At 38.5% G+C, this 17,216-nt stretch overlaps 1 pseudogene; it reads left to right on the top strand.

The window, feature by feature from the left end:
• Positions 1-8,707: 8,707 nt before the first annotated feature.
• On the top strand, positions 8,708-8,971 carry LOC101566132 (annotated as a pseudogene).
• The last annotated feature ends 8,245 nt before the right edge of the window (positions 8,972-17,216 follow it).

Genomic DNA, 17,216 nt, shown 5'->3' with positions numbered 1-17,216 from the left:
CCCTCTGAGATCTGTTTTCTAGCTTCTTCTGCTATCCTTTAGGATAACACAGGTGATCAGCTTATTCTTTCCTTTGTTGCCCCTTGGAATGGGTCCTGGGAGCTGAGAATTTTGGGAGACATTTCATTACCTTCTCACATGTCTACTGCTATTTTTTGTTTGTATTGTTTTGTGCTGAGGTTTGTGGATATCCATAATCTAAAAACTATGCTGCTAGCATAGAGATCCTTTCAGCTGGTTTCTGTATTGTACTTTGAATATAGCTAATTATAATTCTTTGCCATGGCCCCAAGATTTTACCACTTTGCTTAATTTGAGAGGAGCATATCCAATGCAGATAGCCCAACAAGTGAAGTTCTCTGGACATGTACTATAGTATTTGTTTCAGTTACTCTTCTTTTGTTGCTGGGACAAATATCCAACACCCAAAATGAAGGAAGGAGAGGTTTATTTAGCCCACAGTCAGTGGAGGTTTCAATTCATACTTGGCTGGCTCCAAGGCAGAGTTGCACATGGCAGATGGCCACCTTTCACGGAGGGGACAAAGAGCATGAGTGGCAGCAGCTCAGGCAGCTAGCTAGCCTCTCTCTCCTCCTTACATTGTAATGCAAATTACCCACCCAAGGCCAGGGTGTGACACTCACACCTGCAATCCCAGCATTGGATCAAGAATCAGTCACCAACTCTGGAAGTATCCCCATGACTGCATGAGGCTTTGTGGTGGGGGACACCTAGACATAAACCATAACAGTACTGTTAATGTCACAAGGCAATCTGAGTGATACTTTACAGAAAAATAGCAACAATTATGACCTGTTAATATCAAGTAAATTAGCTTTAATACTTTTTACCAGGACAAACTAGATATTAACATACCATAAAAACCAATTGCATACAACCCTTAACCCTAGAGAAGTGACCTGCAGTTATAGCGTATACATTAAGACAACCCAGGTATTGCCTCAGAGCTAATATGGACCAAATGCAGCAGCTATCTCTATGATAGTGGTAAAAAGAATTCAACACTAATATTGCAGTTAAATAATAATCAAAAGATTAACAAAGCTTTATAGATATACCATTAAAGACATAGGGCTTTGGAATAGTGGAATGCAAGAGGAAACTTTCAAACCTTAACTTATTCACAACAGAGTTTTAATTCATGTGGAGAGCTGTGAAGGATCGTGCCTACAAGATGGCGCTGGTTTCCGCCTTCCACCCCCCGTGGGTGAGCGCTCTCTGTGCACAACAACTCCTTATATGGCCAGGGCTGCAGTCATGATTCGCTTCCGCATATGCTGGACCCATGGGCGATCCCCACGTGGCGCACTGGGATTGGGCTCGGGAGTATATATTAGCCAAGGGCTGGGGGATTGAAAAAGAAGAAGCTTGCTGTAAGGGGCCTGAATAAACCGCTGAAGGAAGAGCTGTGTGTTGCGTCTTCCTTGCTGGCAAGGTCGTGCGCAACAAATTCATATATCTCTCTTCCAAGAGGCTCTGATTTGAACTCTATATTGTCTCTGATTTGAACTCTTTCTTGTGATTTTTAATTAATTTTATTGAGAAACAAATAGTAATGAGACAGTTTCAAAACAGGATAGTAGGACAGTAACAGTAATTAATACATTGCATATTGTTGTCTTCATAGTAGTTATTCATAGTACAAGATGCAGACATGATATCCTGTCAAAACACTATCAGTACAAATCTTACTTCTCATTGAATTAAGAGAAGGTAGCTGTATATCTATCCTAACTATTTTGCATATAGATAGATAGATAGATAGATAGATAGATAGATAGATATAGATAGATAGATACAAAATGGACCTTAATTTATATCCCCCTTCTCCATTTAGTTCTGTCAGAGATGGGTATTCCATTGCCATTTAAATATTATAGATGTGTGAATTCAGCAAAATAATGCAATATAATTCAGTAGTCCATAATAGTAGTAGGTTATCTGTAGGACTGGGCAGACCTCAAATGTCATCTCAGAAATTACTGGGCTCCAGACCTTGTTCCTTGCTCTCACTGTGCTTTCTACCACCCTCTTTTTTTCCCATAATTTTATTGAGAAACAAATAGCAATGAGACAGTTTCAAATCAAATTAGCAGGACAGTTTCAATAATGATATTAAATAGCAAACTACTGGTGGTTAAAGCTACACAATGGGACAGTCATGAGGGAGAAATGGAGTTTGATCTATTTTCCTTCTCCTACTGCTATGCAATTGAAAATTTCACCTAGCTGGAGAGCTGGGGTAATCAGAAAGTCTACCTTGTTTAAATCCTCTTCAGGAATCTTCATTCTTTAACACTTGCTTGATCTCTGAAAGAGTTGCTCCATATGTTTTTTTGCCAGTCTTTAGTGAGCAAAACATTTTTATTATCAGGTGATGTCAGAATTCTGTTACTTTCATAGGGCTGACTAGAAGAAGAAATCCAGAGAAATATTTTCAAAGTTCTATTTATATATGATGAAAAGTATTTGTAAAAGGATCAAACCAATTTATTTAATTCTTAGAATACCTACTAGAAGAATTTTACAAACTCAGATTTTATTCTTTAACTTTTATTTTAATAGTACACTTCTTACATGAATCCATGTACATATGCGCTGTGTGTATATATTCCTTGTTGGGTGCTTGTGTTTCATGAATAAATGTTGATCATATGCTACTGAAAATTGGCATCAAAATCCACATGGCTATATCTGCAAAACTTTTAACTTTGGTTTATGATCTCTGGCACAAATGGTAGAATCACACATACAGCTTCAAATGAGGTGAATCAATGCAGATTAACATGGGCATTACAGATTAACAGACTGTGATAATATATTTGTGTAGTTGAAGCACATGGTGTATTTTGTTCTCTAATTTTTTAGACTCATAAAATACATTAACTCATTTTTCCAAACTGTAATGAGATATTCAGAAGAAATACTTAAATTCAATGTATAAAAGCAAGTAGTAAGTTATGAAACTCTGGAAAAAATAAAACAAAGTGCAGTTATTGTTAATAACTGCATTTTTAAATTCTTCAGTTGTACTATTTATAACTACTGCAAAATTTAGAGTATTATCTGTGATATTTCTTATGTAGTTCAGTCAAACTTTATGAAGAATTTTATATTATGCTTTATACAGAAATGATAATTCTTAAATTTATGTAATAATCTTCCAGTTACACATTATGTAGTCTATCACTACTTTTGTTAGACCATTAATCACTTGCTCTATTTTCAAATGATTTCTCATAGAAATGATTTTACTATTCTTTTCGTTATTTTTGTGAAACAAAACTTTATTACTTGTGACTTCGAACATTTTACAGAGCACAAGTAGGTGTTGAAAAACACATTCAATACACAATGAAGAATTTTTCAAAATGATAAAACAATAGGCATTCACAAAAATACTGCATGGGATGTATTGGTACTGTGTGTGCAGATTAGTTTCTAAAGTTATTCTTTTTTTTTTTTTTCAAATCCAAGTTCAAATTGGGTTTGTCACTTGAATCTGTCAAAGTTCAATTCTAGTCTAAGCTACATATTGGCATTCCAAATTCCCAAGGATTCAGAGCTCATTCGGAGCCAGGGCCAGTCCACTTGAAAGCTCTCATGTTTTTCTGTCTCTATTGATGCTGGTCACTTTGAACCTGCTTTGTTGAAAGAGCTCTGAGTGAAATGGGCTTAAACAGGTAATGGAAGCAGCACTGGCAGCATTCTGATTCTTGGGGTGCTCACTATCCCTTTCAGTCTAAGGGACTCAATGATCCATTAGTCCACACTGAAGACTCTTGTGGTTCATACAAGGCTAATTACAATGCAGGCTGTATTTTTTGTCATGGAAACACCTAGAACATGAGTGAAGAACTTTTCTCTTACCAAGTTTTGTCTAATTGAAAGATTGAGTGAACAATATGTGGAGATAGCTCATAGCTTAATATAAAGATTTATTTGCTTTGATTTCTAATTTAAAAGAACTATTAGAAGATTTTCAACTGTGTAGAAATATGTACTATACTGCAAAGTAATCTCAGCAGTGTATTTGTGGAGTTAACCACATTCCCTTAAAATAGGTAGAGTCGAGTCCGGGGTTACATTTCCGTGGCAAACTACTTGCCTAAAGTACCGGAGACTCTTGCTTCAATCCCAAGAACCACCAAAAAATAAAAGGAAATAATTACATAGAGCGATTCCTTGTCATTCTTACTCTGAAACAGATTTGGAAGAGGGGACAAAGTCATGTTTTCTGGAAGAGAAGAATGTTTTCTTTTACCTTGTGAGGTGGTAAAGGATAGTCAGTTCAGGGGTGACTCTGTGGATGTCTTCAATGTTGCAGGTGGGGTGGGAGTGGTTTTTACGGAAAGATGACACGGGCAACTTCTGACCTCGTGTGGGAAGTTAGGCTTTACAGAATGCCCACAGACATGGGGAGGCAGTGTAGAAAATGCAGCGGTGTAGAAGGGGCGTAGAAAAGTTCATATGCAGTGTCACTTAGCTCTAGACAGGCACAGATCGCGTAGAAGAATGGTTTTGGTGTTTCTATTAATGGAAGAATGTTCTGTGCTAAAGGCTAGTTAGCTCAAAGCAGAAGTAATAGCTTTTTGTAATGTACCAATGCTTGGAGTTGGAAGAGCGGGACTACAGAGCATTTCTACACCACAACTAATGTTCAGATAACAAACAATAACTATTTTCAGTATTTTATGCTGAAACTAAAATGACCAACATAGATCCTTTCTCAAACATGGTAATTCAGTATTTGTTTCCCTTGAGAATAATGAAAAATGATCACAGAATAGAAAGCATACTTCTCTCCAAATTCATTAAAAATTACAGTATCTTTCTTTTTGTATCACTAGAACAGTCCAAGTGACGGTGGATGGTATTTAGCAATGACATCAATTTCTTTAGTCATTGTGGAGATATTATGATGAATGTAGATTAGGAGAACACCCTTCCAATCATGCCACTTAGAAAACGGAATTTGTGTTCTCCTACAAATCATCCTACAACTCAGCTGATGAGCCAGTATGGCATTGCCATGTACTCTGTTTGAAACCAAATCGTTTTTCAAATGTATCTTTCCTAGCTATGAAATTGTAAAATGGTAAAGACAAGGCCACTTGCCATTCCATCAGTCAAATAAGATAAATCCGTCTTGACTATTAACACAATGTCAGTCTGACTTCCAGTGGCTGTGCTCCTCCTGCTTGCTCCTTCCGCTAGGGCCATGTTCTCTTTTTCAAACTACTTGCCTTATCAGGCATAATGGTTCAGCCTTTGGGGATGGCGGTAACCGCGAACCATCCTGGGGTAGTTAATGCTGTTATACAAGAAAAATATCAAGATGTACCCTGTATATGTGCCAGTTCCTCATGATGAATATATTTATGTCTCATAAATACATGTCAATAAAAAATAAAACAAATAACATCATGCCTAAAATGGCACTTGTGACATGTACAGTGCAGACCGCCTATTGTCACAATCTTTTGTCGCAAGTGGGCAGACTGAAGGTAAGCGAGGATGAGAAACGGTTCTGAGGTGCTTTGGTATAAATGGTTATAATTTCAAAAATGTTCTTCTCTTTGGAATTAGAATTCTATCTTTTTTTTTTTTTTTTTTTTTGGTGGAACTGGGGATTGAACTCAGGCCCTTGCGCTTGCCAGGGAAGCGCTTATTTCACTGAGCCATCTCCCCGGCCCCTAGAATTCTATCTTTGAGGTAGCTGAAGTAGCTCCTTAATTTAATTTTCTTAATCCATACCTTATTCTTCTATAAATGAGAATGATCATATCTCTTGTCTTCTATATAAGAATTTTCTGAAAACAAATATTTCAAATCTATACAAATAGCATAATGCCAGTGTAAGATTATAGGTTGTATGATAGATGAGCATCATTAATTGAGATTATATATGCCTTACCATGACTGAATACAGTATTAGATAAAGCCAAGTGGGCAAGTGCTAAGTAACAGGAAACATACCAAAGAGAAATTTGTAAATTTGTAAGATAACACCAAGACCCTTAGGCTATAATTTGAATGACAGCAGTAGGATTTGGTGTTGGGATGTAGCATCTTAAATTTAGTTGGCATCCAAATTTGGGTTGGGGTCTAAGTACAGAAAACATGAAATTGTGAATACCTACTCCATAGTGCTTGTCTACCAACTGCTTCACATTCCATTGTGCTTGATCAATTTTAAACATTTTTATTGACGCTATCATATTAGAAAACAGTAAGTTGTGGAGCACATTGTTTCTTGTAACAGTTGCTACTAGACATTTGAGTTTTTAAATGATAGTGGCACCCTTTTGTGCAAAGGTAAATCATGTGGACACATGCCTACAACATAGGTTCTGACTCTGAGTCATGAATTATGATTGGCTTTGGCAGCCGTACATGCTAAAGGACAGATGGAAGTACAAACTCATGAGTTTATCTGTAACTACTCCTGTTAAAACTGTGAACTTCCAACTTAGTCACCTTTACGCAAAACCAAAAACCAAAACATCACTTTTTCTTCCCAACAGAGACTTTCATAAAAGCAATAAGGCGGTGGCATGAAGCGAGCTCGCCACGCTGTGAGCACACCCCGGGGAACGAGAGGCTTCGCAGTGACGCAGTGGGTGAGTGCCGCATGATGAGCGCATTCCGTCATGCCTTAGTGCTTGCATATTCCGCTTGTCATAATGGATCCTGAAGCACCTTCTATGTCTCACCGCAGAGGCAATGACTTTGAACTACAACAGCAAGTTGCCGGATGTTCTAGGCACGTATCGATTAATGTCATATACATTAGGGAGAATTATGAAAGGCTACTTTTAAGGTCCAACCCAGACACAGATATGGAAAAGCTTTGTCATCATGCCTTAAAAATTCTTACTTAGGCTACCTTGTAAAAATGTTTTTATCTACCTGCTCTGGTTTTGGTGACTGTTACATTATTCTGTTTCTACAAGATACACTATCCTCCAAAATACTTGGGAAAGAATGTGTATGACGTATTTTGAACATACTTGGTATCGTGTTTTTTCTTTTTCTTTTTAAAATATATTTAGTTTTCACAGGGTCTCACTATGCCATTTGGACTCATAGTTATCCTCCTGTTTTCAGCTCTGGATTTACAGGTATGCACCACCATGCCTGGTCTCAGAGCCCAGCTCAGTGCACATGGGGGTGGTATGTGGTGCCAGGGATTGAACCCCGGTCCCTGAGCTTGCCAAAGCAGGCGCTTAGTCCACTGAGCTATCTCACCTGTCTGGCGTGATGCTTTTATATAAAAGTTGAAGAATGATGAACTTGCCAGCACAAAAGTTAATGCAAGTGCCTATAATTCAAGAATAATAACTATGGAGTTCTACATCTTCAGTTATAATATCTGAAGAAGAGATATTGATGAAGCATTACAATTTATTCCACATGATTACAGGTCCTTATTTATCCAGATATGTGATTTCTACATTATGTCTGGTTTTAGTGTTGCTTTTAAGTTACTTGGAGGTAACAATTTAGATTTCAGATTCCTTATAGTGATTTTTAACATATTCCAATTAAAATGAGTAGTGTTAAATAGTAGGCCTTTAGGAAGGGAGAGAGATCCAGAGTAAGAAATTTCCCAATCTGGGATGAGGATATAATATTGTAAGAGAATAAAGAATAAACTAAGCAATATTGTTGATGGAAGTTACATGGGAGAGTGAATCTGCACTTCAGCGAGAGGTTTCTAAATAGTTTTATAACCTTCAAAATATACGTAGCAGGGTTGGGGAGTTAGCTCAGTGGACTAAGCACCTGCTTGGACAAGCGCAGGATCCCCAGCACCACTTGCCGCCCTGGCCCATCCCCGGGAAGGATGAGCCAGCTGCCGAGACCAGGCGTGGCGGTGCACACCTGTAATCCCAGCACTGGGGAGGCTGAACACAGGAGGCTCACTAAGAGCCCAAGCTGTGTAGTGAGACCCTGCACCAAATACATTTGGAAAAAAAGTAAGTAATCAGCAACAATGATGCAATTATATACACCCCACTGCTGACTGCCCAGGAAGTGGCCTTCCTCCTGTCATTGTGACCTGTGCTGCAAAGATGCAGCCTTCCACTGCGGCTGTGGACACATCGCTTCAGTGGCTGTCAGCTTCACGACCAGCCATGTTAACCATAGGTCACTTCAAGGAAAGCTGTGTGTCAAGAGTGACGATTATTTAGCTGCCTACTGCATAAGCAGAGCTTCTTATTACCACAAAGGTCAAATATGCACATTTTGACTGGTTGTAATGAGTAGTTTTAAAGATGTTTCACCCTTCAGCTTGCAGTGTCACTAAGGCTTCTACTGTTGTGCACCAAGGAATTGCCTCTAATTGTACCACTTGCCCTACTGTAGCTTGTACAGAGAGTCAGTACCACGATGTTCCTTGTGATAACTGCCTACCACATGTCCTAATAATTATTAGCTTTCAATAACTTCTATATTCCACTTAACTCCAGTCTGGAACAACCAAAGGTTCTTAAGAATTGAAAACAATATTTAAAAGGCTAGTCTATCACTTTCTAAAAATAGTGGCCAAAAAAGTAAGTTATAAAAATGCTTTTCAGGAGCAGTGTGAAGAAGAAGCAAGGATGAACCCCCGAGCCACCCAAAGCTGCTTGCTGCTGTATCTTGTGTCTAGCGCCTGTGAACCACAGCCGTGGCCACCATGCCCAAGAGAAAGGCCGAAGGGGATGCTAAGGGTGATGAGGCCAAGGTGAAGGATGAGCCACAGAGAAGACCTGCAAGGTGGTCTGCTAAACCAGCTCCTCCTAAGCCAGAGCCCAAGCCTAAAAAGGCCCCTGTGAAGAAGGGAGAGAAGGTGCCCAAAGGGAAAAGCTGAGGCCAGCAAGGATGGGAATAACCTTCAGAAAATAGAGATAGCAAAACAGACCAGGCAGAAGAAGATGAAGGTGCTGGAGATGCCAAGTGAAGTGTGTGCATTTTTGGTAACTGTGTACTTCTGGTCACTGTGCAGTGTGAAATACTATTTTTTTTATCAAGTTTTATAAAAACTTGCAGAATTTTGTTTTACTTTTTTTTAAGCTATGTTGTTCGCACACAGAACACTTCATTGTTGTTTTTGGGAGAAGGAGCGTATGTCACTAGTACAATGTCTCCAAAGCTGGATTGATGTGGGGAAGGCACCTTTCCCTGCTTGCTTGAGAGACTTCCTCTTGGCTCCCAGGAGGAGGGATTCCCTGATGTTGACACATGTGGCCACTGTGGCATCTATGCCTTGTGGTACGGGACAGCTCCCAGTTCATTTTATGTCCTCCTTTCCTCTGCCATCAGCATAAGTTTAACTCCCATAAGCCAAGAGACCTATGGGGACCTCATTCCCAAAAGTGATGTTACCAGTGTGCCAGACCATCTGGTCTCGCCGGTAACACTGAGATGGTGTCCCACAAGAGCCACTGATTTCTTTTTCTGGATTGCGGATCTTCAGATTGATAGCTCTTCCATTTTCATTTCCTCAAAGTCAGGGTGAAAAGTTGTTAAACAACATGCTAAAGGTGAAACATCAACCCTCACTCTAAACCTTCCCTGCTTCAGAGCCTCAGATGAAGGCTTCATTGGATTTTATAGTGGCTTTCTGACTTTTGGTATTCCATCCGAGAAAGGAGTTTGAAAGTTGTTGTATACTGTTAATGATTGTGTGCCCATGTCCGGCCTGAAATACCATAACTGCTTATGAAGAGTTTCTTTAATAAAGCTGGATACAGTTTGGCTTGGAAAAACAATAAAAATAGATAAAAAAATACTTCTCAGGTGTGAAAGCCTTTAAAAATTAGCAAATGTCATAAAATACTATAAAAATCAGAGATGTGTATGCATATAAGTATGTGATTGTCTATAGACATATATTACATACACACATATATTATACATATATTATACATATATTATAAATATATGCATTAATATATTTGTAATATTTTAAAGTTCCCTGAAATCAGACTTTCAGCAATTAATTCATTTGGAACATAGTATGTGAGGCAAATTTGCTTATGAAGAGTGATATCAATTGAAGCTGCATATGGAAATTAATTTTTGCAGGAGAACTGAAAGCAGTATTCAACATACATAATGCACACAGCAGGATTCTACATTTATTAGGTCTAAGCAATTCTTGACATTTTTTTTAAGCTAGGTTTAAAATAGTCACATTCAAACATTAAAATACTATTATATACCTACAGAATGCAATAGATATGTAAAATATCATTTAAAAATATAAATCCCTACCAAAACCTGATGCTTCTTGGTAACTGACTAGGAATGTAAGAGTCCAATTTGTTCTTCCTATTTCAATGACTGCTTGGATTTTACATTTATTTATTTATTTTATGTATTTAGTAGAGGGTCTACAGGGTCTCACTACGTAGATCGGACTCATACTGATCCTCTTGTTTTCAGCCTCCCAAGCGCTAGGACTAGAAGTGAGCACCACCACGCCCAGTCTCAAACGCTGGCTCAGCGCGCTCCAGGAGCAGGGCTGTCACGGCACACCAGGGATCAAACCCCGGCCGTGCATTCTGCCTAAGCAGGTGCTTTCGTCCACTGAGCTATCTGGTCAGCCCCTGCTTGGATTTTCATAGGGACACTAATTAACCTTTTTGATAGTCTCCTTTTTCAATGGCTATCATGCTTTACCAAACTAATAAGAGGTAAATATAACAGTGGAACCAAGAGTAGTTGGAAAAACAAAAATTCAAATGTTTGACAAACTAGACTGATAACAGAGAAAATTATATTAATGTCTCAAGTTTTAATCTTTTTGGATGTCATAAAGTTTTTAAGGATAATAAAATCTGTGAATACAAGATTATAAACATGAGATTTAAAAGTAGATTTACTTTTGGAGTGCCTTTGCTCTTTCAGTTTTATTTCTTAAAATATGATAAGATAACTTGATGAAGCTGAATTATAGAGATTCCAAAGGAAGACAGTAAAATTTAAATTTTGCGAGGGCTGGCCAAAAAGCTCAGCAGATTAAAGCACCTGCAAGCAGGCACAAGGGCCAGGGATTCGCTCCCTGGGTCTGCTGTGCCGGCCCCTCCCCCGGGGCATGCTGAGAGGGCCATTGAGACTGGGCATGGTGGTACATACCTGTAATCCCAGCTCTTGGGAGGCTGTAAACAGGCAGGCCACTGCAAGTCTCACCTAGTAGTGAGACCCTGTAGATCCCTCCCTAAAATAAAAAGAAAAAAAATTTTTACATTTTGCCAACATTTTTTAAAAAGCACTTAACATTTTAGTAATACTGGTGTTTATTGAGCTCCTTTCTAAAAAAGAATCCATTTTGTTATTAAAATAAGTAAATATATTCAGTAAATTAATGATTATAAACAGAATTAGACACTTAAAATAATAGCAGACATTAATTTTATTCTCACATAATTCCTGCTGTGTCTATTGTTCAATCGAGTCTGGTTGCACATTTAATAAGATAATAAGGAATGAACTAAGCAATTTTCTACACAACTACATGGCTATGGTGCCGCAGGGTGAACCTGTGTCTCAGGGACAGTCTCTAAGTGATTTTGTAAACTTCAAAATGTACAGAGCCAGATAGATAGATAGATAGATAGATAGATAGATAGATAGGTAGATAGATAGATAGATAGGGCCTATTTATCTTATATATCACTAAAACACTCAGTGCCAAAAATTACATTTATTTAAGCCTCATATATTTGTATAATTCTTACCTTGATTTATAGGAGTTCCAGACATATTTGCAATCTACATTTCACAGTACTAGGAAAGGAAAAATGTACAGCTTTTATTTTACAAAATGATTTACTTGTTATTTAAATATATTTTTAAAATTTAAAGATTGGGGAAATCGTCACATTTGTTCTAGTTATGAACTGAGTGGTTTTTTTATTCTTTTAGTTCTTCCTTTGTAGAAATAACGTAAGTGATATGGGCATACTGAATTTGGGGATGTAGTTTTCCTTTTTCTTCTTTTTTTAAATTTATTTTTCAGAGGCCAGGGTGATATCTCAGCAGACTAAAGTAGGTTTGATCCCAGCACCACATGCCGCACCAGCTCTGCCCCCAGGGTGAGCCGGGCCGGCCAGAGTCCAGGCATAGTGGTGCATGCCTATAATCCCAGCTCTGGGGAGGCTGAAAGCAAGAGGATCACAGTTAGTCTAAGCTGTACAGTGATACCCTGTAACAACCAAATACATTAAAACAAAACAAAACAAAACAAAACAAAACTGAAGTCTAAGGAGGAAAGAGCAAAAACAAATAATAATAACAAAGACCAAAAAAGCAACATAAAATATAAAAGTGGTACAGAATATCAAAACAACACAAAATTAACAATGGCTGTTATATTATATATTGCTTTCATCTAATCTGTTGTTCAGATTACCAAATAGGGGCATGCAAAACTGATTAAACACTTAAGTATTAACTCTTCCTTTCAATAAGCCTCCATTTTTTTCTCACCCTTCTAAAATTTTTAAATTTACTTTAAAGAGAGTACAAAAATAATAGATGAGAGATTAGAGACTATATACATTTACAAAAACAAGCTGAAAGGTATTCACCAGTGGTTGTTATAGTGCACGTTGCTGTCTTCTGTGTAGTTGCTGAGATTACAGATATAAGCATACAAAATTGGGCAAGGTAAAAGTCTTAGTTATTCTTTTTTTTTTTTTTTTTTTTTTACATTTTTTAGGGACGGGTCTACAAGGGTGTTCAGGGTCTCACTACTAGATCAGGCTCATAGTGATCTGCCTGTTTACTGCCTCCCAAGAGCTGGGATTACAGGTGCATGCCACAAGGCCGAGTCTCAATTGCCATCTCAGCATGCCCTGTGGGTGGAGCCGGTGTGGCAGGCTGGGGATCAAACCCCCTCATCCCTGCACCTATTTGCAGGTGCTTCATCCACTGAGCTATGTGGCTGGCCCTAAAAAGTAAAAATTTTAAACATTAACTGGTATCTTAAAAATCCTGATGGCAATTAGTATGCAATCATCTTAACTCTTCTGTGTATATAGTTTCATTGTTCTTCCCCTTCCCTTTTTTCCTATCTTTTCTCCTCTCCCTCATCTGAATTGTTTATTTCTTATGTTCAGTTTCTTTCCATTTGGCTATATCTGTTGTACTTTTTCAGTTTTATTCATTCTTTCAGGTCCCTCCAGTAGGGAGACAATACGATCTTGACATATGTGGCTTTGAGAACAAACGCTGGAGAGGCTGTGGGGGAAAAGGAACCCGTCTCTACTCTTGGTGGGACAGTAGACTGTTTCTTCTTAAATTGCCTTTCAGTTGACCTTTAAAATTGTCTCCTCCTAGTACTGATACTCTTTTTTTTTTTAACGTATTCATTGGGGGATGCTGACTCTTCCTTTTTTACACAATATTTTAAATCTGCATTGTCTACTTGAAATACTTTACCGAACCTTACTTCTATAATTCTGTGATGACATTTTGTGCAATTTGAAATAAATTAAAAAGGATAGAGGAAAAAATCCTTTAATAGAGATTTTCAAGTAGAAGGAGACTCATTAGCTAATTTCTATATACTCAGAAACAGGCACATTGCTTCTCTTAGAGTTTCCTTCCACTTTGATTGGGAAAGACTATTTTTGGAATGAACACGATTAAATTTCACACACAAAGGTCCACCTGTTGCACTGCTATGCTGAAGCTGGTTTGCCCTGACCCACAAGGATTGTCTTCTGAATTTTCAGGAATTTTGTTAAGTCATTTAGCACTGATTGTTAAATGCTTCTTTCATTAAAAAATAAATTACATGAATTCACAATTAAATACATCAAAACCAAAGGTAATAAACACTCAAGAGCCATCACATCCCACAGATTTTACTATCCCCTTATGTGTGATATTATTTATTACTTTTGTACCTGTATGGCAGAAGCACCTTATCATAATGTACTACTGAACATTTCTTTCTCCTTTATGATAACTGTTTATCTGATACGGTCTAAAGTTGGCCATGTAGGACACAATTCACACCTTTGAAATTGGTAATCACTATAAATTGGGACTTGGTTAATTGTTTTGTGGCTTGCTTGGATTTTAAAAGTAATGAGAGAAATGCCAATGATGCAGCTTAAATTTAAGAGGGTTTGAATCTGTAGCTATCGCATTTTGAGCAGTTCGAAAGGACAGGGCTAGGGACATGGCTCGGGGGTACAGCACTTGCCTAGCACGACTGAGGCCCTGGGTACAATTCCATGTCCTGCCTCCAGATAAGAAATATCACAGTATTTAAACTCGTTATTCAATTCAGCAAAATAGTCATTTACACTGGGTTGGTGGCAATCCCAGCCCTCAGGAGGCTGAGGCAGGAGACTGAGAGCTCAAGGATGGCTTGGACTACAAAGTGAGTTCAGCCAATCTAAAATGCAGAGCAAAACTGTGTCTCAGATAAAAAAAGAAACCATTTAGATCACTGGCAGAGCAGTGATGCTTTGAATTAGTGAATAGATGATTGAAAGCTCATCATATCATTGTTGTTTTATTAATATAAATTAAATTATCGACCAAAATTCAAGTTGGAACTGCATCTTTCTGAGCTAGTCAGCTTTCTGTAGCTGTGACAAACATCTGCCATAAACAATCCTTTCACTAAATTTAAGATTGACGGGTTTGCAACTTCAGGGATTTCAGTCCAGGTTCAACACTTTTCGTCATTCTTAGGCCCCTGGCAAGGAAGCAGACCTCAGAGAAACGCGCAATGGGGGACAGCAGCTCACCTAGGGAGCGCTTGGAAGGGAAAAACAGGAAAGGAGGAGAACGGCAGTGGGGCCAGGCGTAAGGCAAGTCCCCAGCGTCGCATGACCATGCCCTCTTCAACTGGGCCACCTCCTACATCTCCTTTCCTCTCCCACCATGCCATCAGATTACGATCTCAGCCACAGGTGAACCCGCAGATGAGGCCGTTCCTCAGAAGCCTTCAGCAACGAGCCCTGGCACATCAGTTTTGGGGGGACAGTTCAAATGCAACCCATGACATCTGTTTAACATTGTAACCGTAGGCTGACCACGGACACAAATATTGGGAGAAGGAAACATTTTGTGGAAACTAGTTGGTTAGTGATCTTACTAAAAATGCATTATCTTTTATTATTTTTAAGTTTTTCTACACATCCTTTTATTAGTAAAATGATAGTAATTGCTTCTCGGCCTTTTGGCTAAGATCAAGTGTAAAGTAGTAAAATTCTGTATTTCATCTACATGCACTTATTCCCCTAAGACACCGCGCAACAGATATTCAGAGAAATAGTTTAGCAGCAATTCATTCCATATTTTAGGGTGTCCAATTAGAAAGTCATATAACTGTTTGAAAGTCCTAATATATTAAGACCATTAACATATGTTTCTAAATTCTAAGAGAATTCCACTTGATTAAACCACTGCCATTTTTCTTCATGAGTTGTATTAAGTAAATCAGGTTAAACTGAGCCCCTTAAATCTTTTCCCCTCGGTTCCTATACTCTGAGAGAAATAATTGTAAATCTTTTGCAATGCACCTAATTCTTTTTCATCTGAGAAAAATGCTTCTAATTCTTGTACTCTACGTTCACTAATTAATTTCTAAAGTGTCCCAATCTAAATAAACTCTAATGAAGGATTTTCCATGTGCCAGCAACATGCTTATGGATTGAAGTAAAAAATTACATGCACATTTTTGAAAAGCTGGGTATAAATTTTCCTGCACATCATATTTGTGATCCATCCCATATTTCATTGATTAAAATTGACAAGAAAAGGGCCAGGGACACAGCTCAGTGGCATAAGCACCTGCCTAGCATGCACAAGGTCCTGAGTTCAACCTCAGGCACCAAAATAAATAAAAAAATAAACAAATAAATAAATAAAAAATTGGCAAGAAAAATAACCCAGATATATTTTTTTCATCCCAAATTCCCAGTCTTGTGAAATATCACCTGCCTGACACGCACAAGGTACTGAGTTCTATTGCTTGTACAAAACCAAAAACAAATAAGTACGTATAACTTCCAGGCTTTTACATGTACTGTCTGTGTTAAACAAAATCACATCTATTTTGACTTTAATATTTTATCTTGATATTTTGAAGTTGATGCTTTAAAGTGGGTTACAGAATTTCTATTTATCTTTAACTTCCAATATATTTGCCCATGGTTGTCTTATGGTTAATATTTTGAAAGTTTTTTGAGCATAACAAGTGAAGAACCACAGTAGTTAAATTTTGTGTTTTTAAATATTTATGCCTCAGCCAGTGGAGACAGCTCAGTGGCATAAGCACCTGCCTGGCAAGCATTAATGTCCTGAGTTTGATCCCCTGTACAAAAAAAAAAAAAAAATTATTCCTCTTCACAGGTTTCATGAGAAAACTATGTTCAATAGAGAAACAGAAGTGATTAAGTCTCACCAGTGTGCAGCAATCCGCAGCTGTACTGAGCGAGAGTGAGCCATCTGTTCTGTTCTCTGCATTTCTGCACACCTACTGAAGGACAGGCACTCTCCTCAGCTTGCCTGCTTGGCCGTAGGAAAGAGCACAATGACTGTCAGGAGGCGGTCTCACTTGTCTCGCTTACCCAGTTGACTACTTGGAGGGAGCAAGAAAGGCTCGTGATGGGGGCCCCTCAGGCTGGCTGGCCCTCATGGCAAGGCCCCCTCACTGGGGCTGGCCCTGGCAGGCTCTGATGAGAGCAAAAAGGGAGAGTCAGGGTGGAGAGCTGACCACAATGTAGCCCTTCCTGCGAACTCTGATAAATATCCTGGAAACACTTGGATGCAGTGTTCAAATTTCTTCCCCTTGAACTTCAGTAGACATTAAGTAGGAGGAGAGAAGTCTGTAGGGAGTAAACTGAAGAAACTTTCTTCTTAACTCAGGCTAGAAGAGCTGGGCCACCGTGTTGTGCCAGTCAGGGAGGGACCCCAGTAACTTCTCAAGGAAGTGTCACTGTCATGCGATGACTTTCAAAAACCTATTCAGCCTCTTACTGTCCTTTTACTATTGCTGGAGTTAGAACATTGAGCCTTTTCCCAATGGAATGAGCCTCTCTACTGGGAATGGTTATTAGTGAGTTTATTAGTGAGTTGTACTTCCTAAGATGCCGCTCAGTCCTACAAATTATGTTTTGAGACATCTTGACATCCGGACAGCATTAAGACTTGCAGACAGGGTTGGGGAGACAGCT

Source organism: Octodon degus, unplaced genomic scaffold (assembly GCF_000260255.1).
Source record: "Octodon degus isolate 3935 unplaced genomic scaffold, OctDeg1.0 scaffold00213, whole genome shotgun sequence".
Lineage (NCBI taxonomy): Eukaryota > Metazoa > Chordata > Mammalia > Rodentia > Octodontidae > Octodon > Octodon degus.
This window is presented reverse-complemented; position numbering and strand designations above follow the sequence as displayed.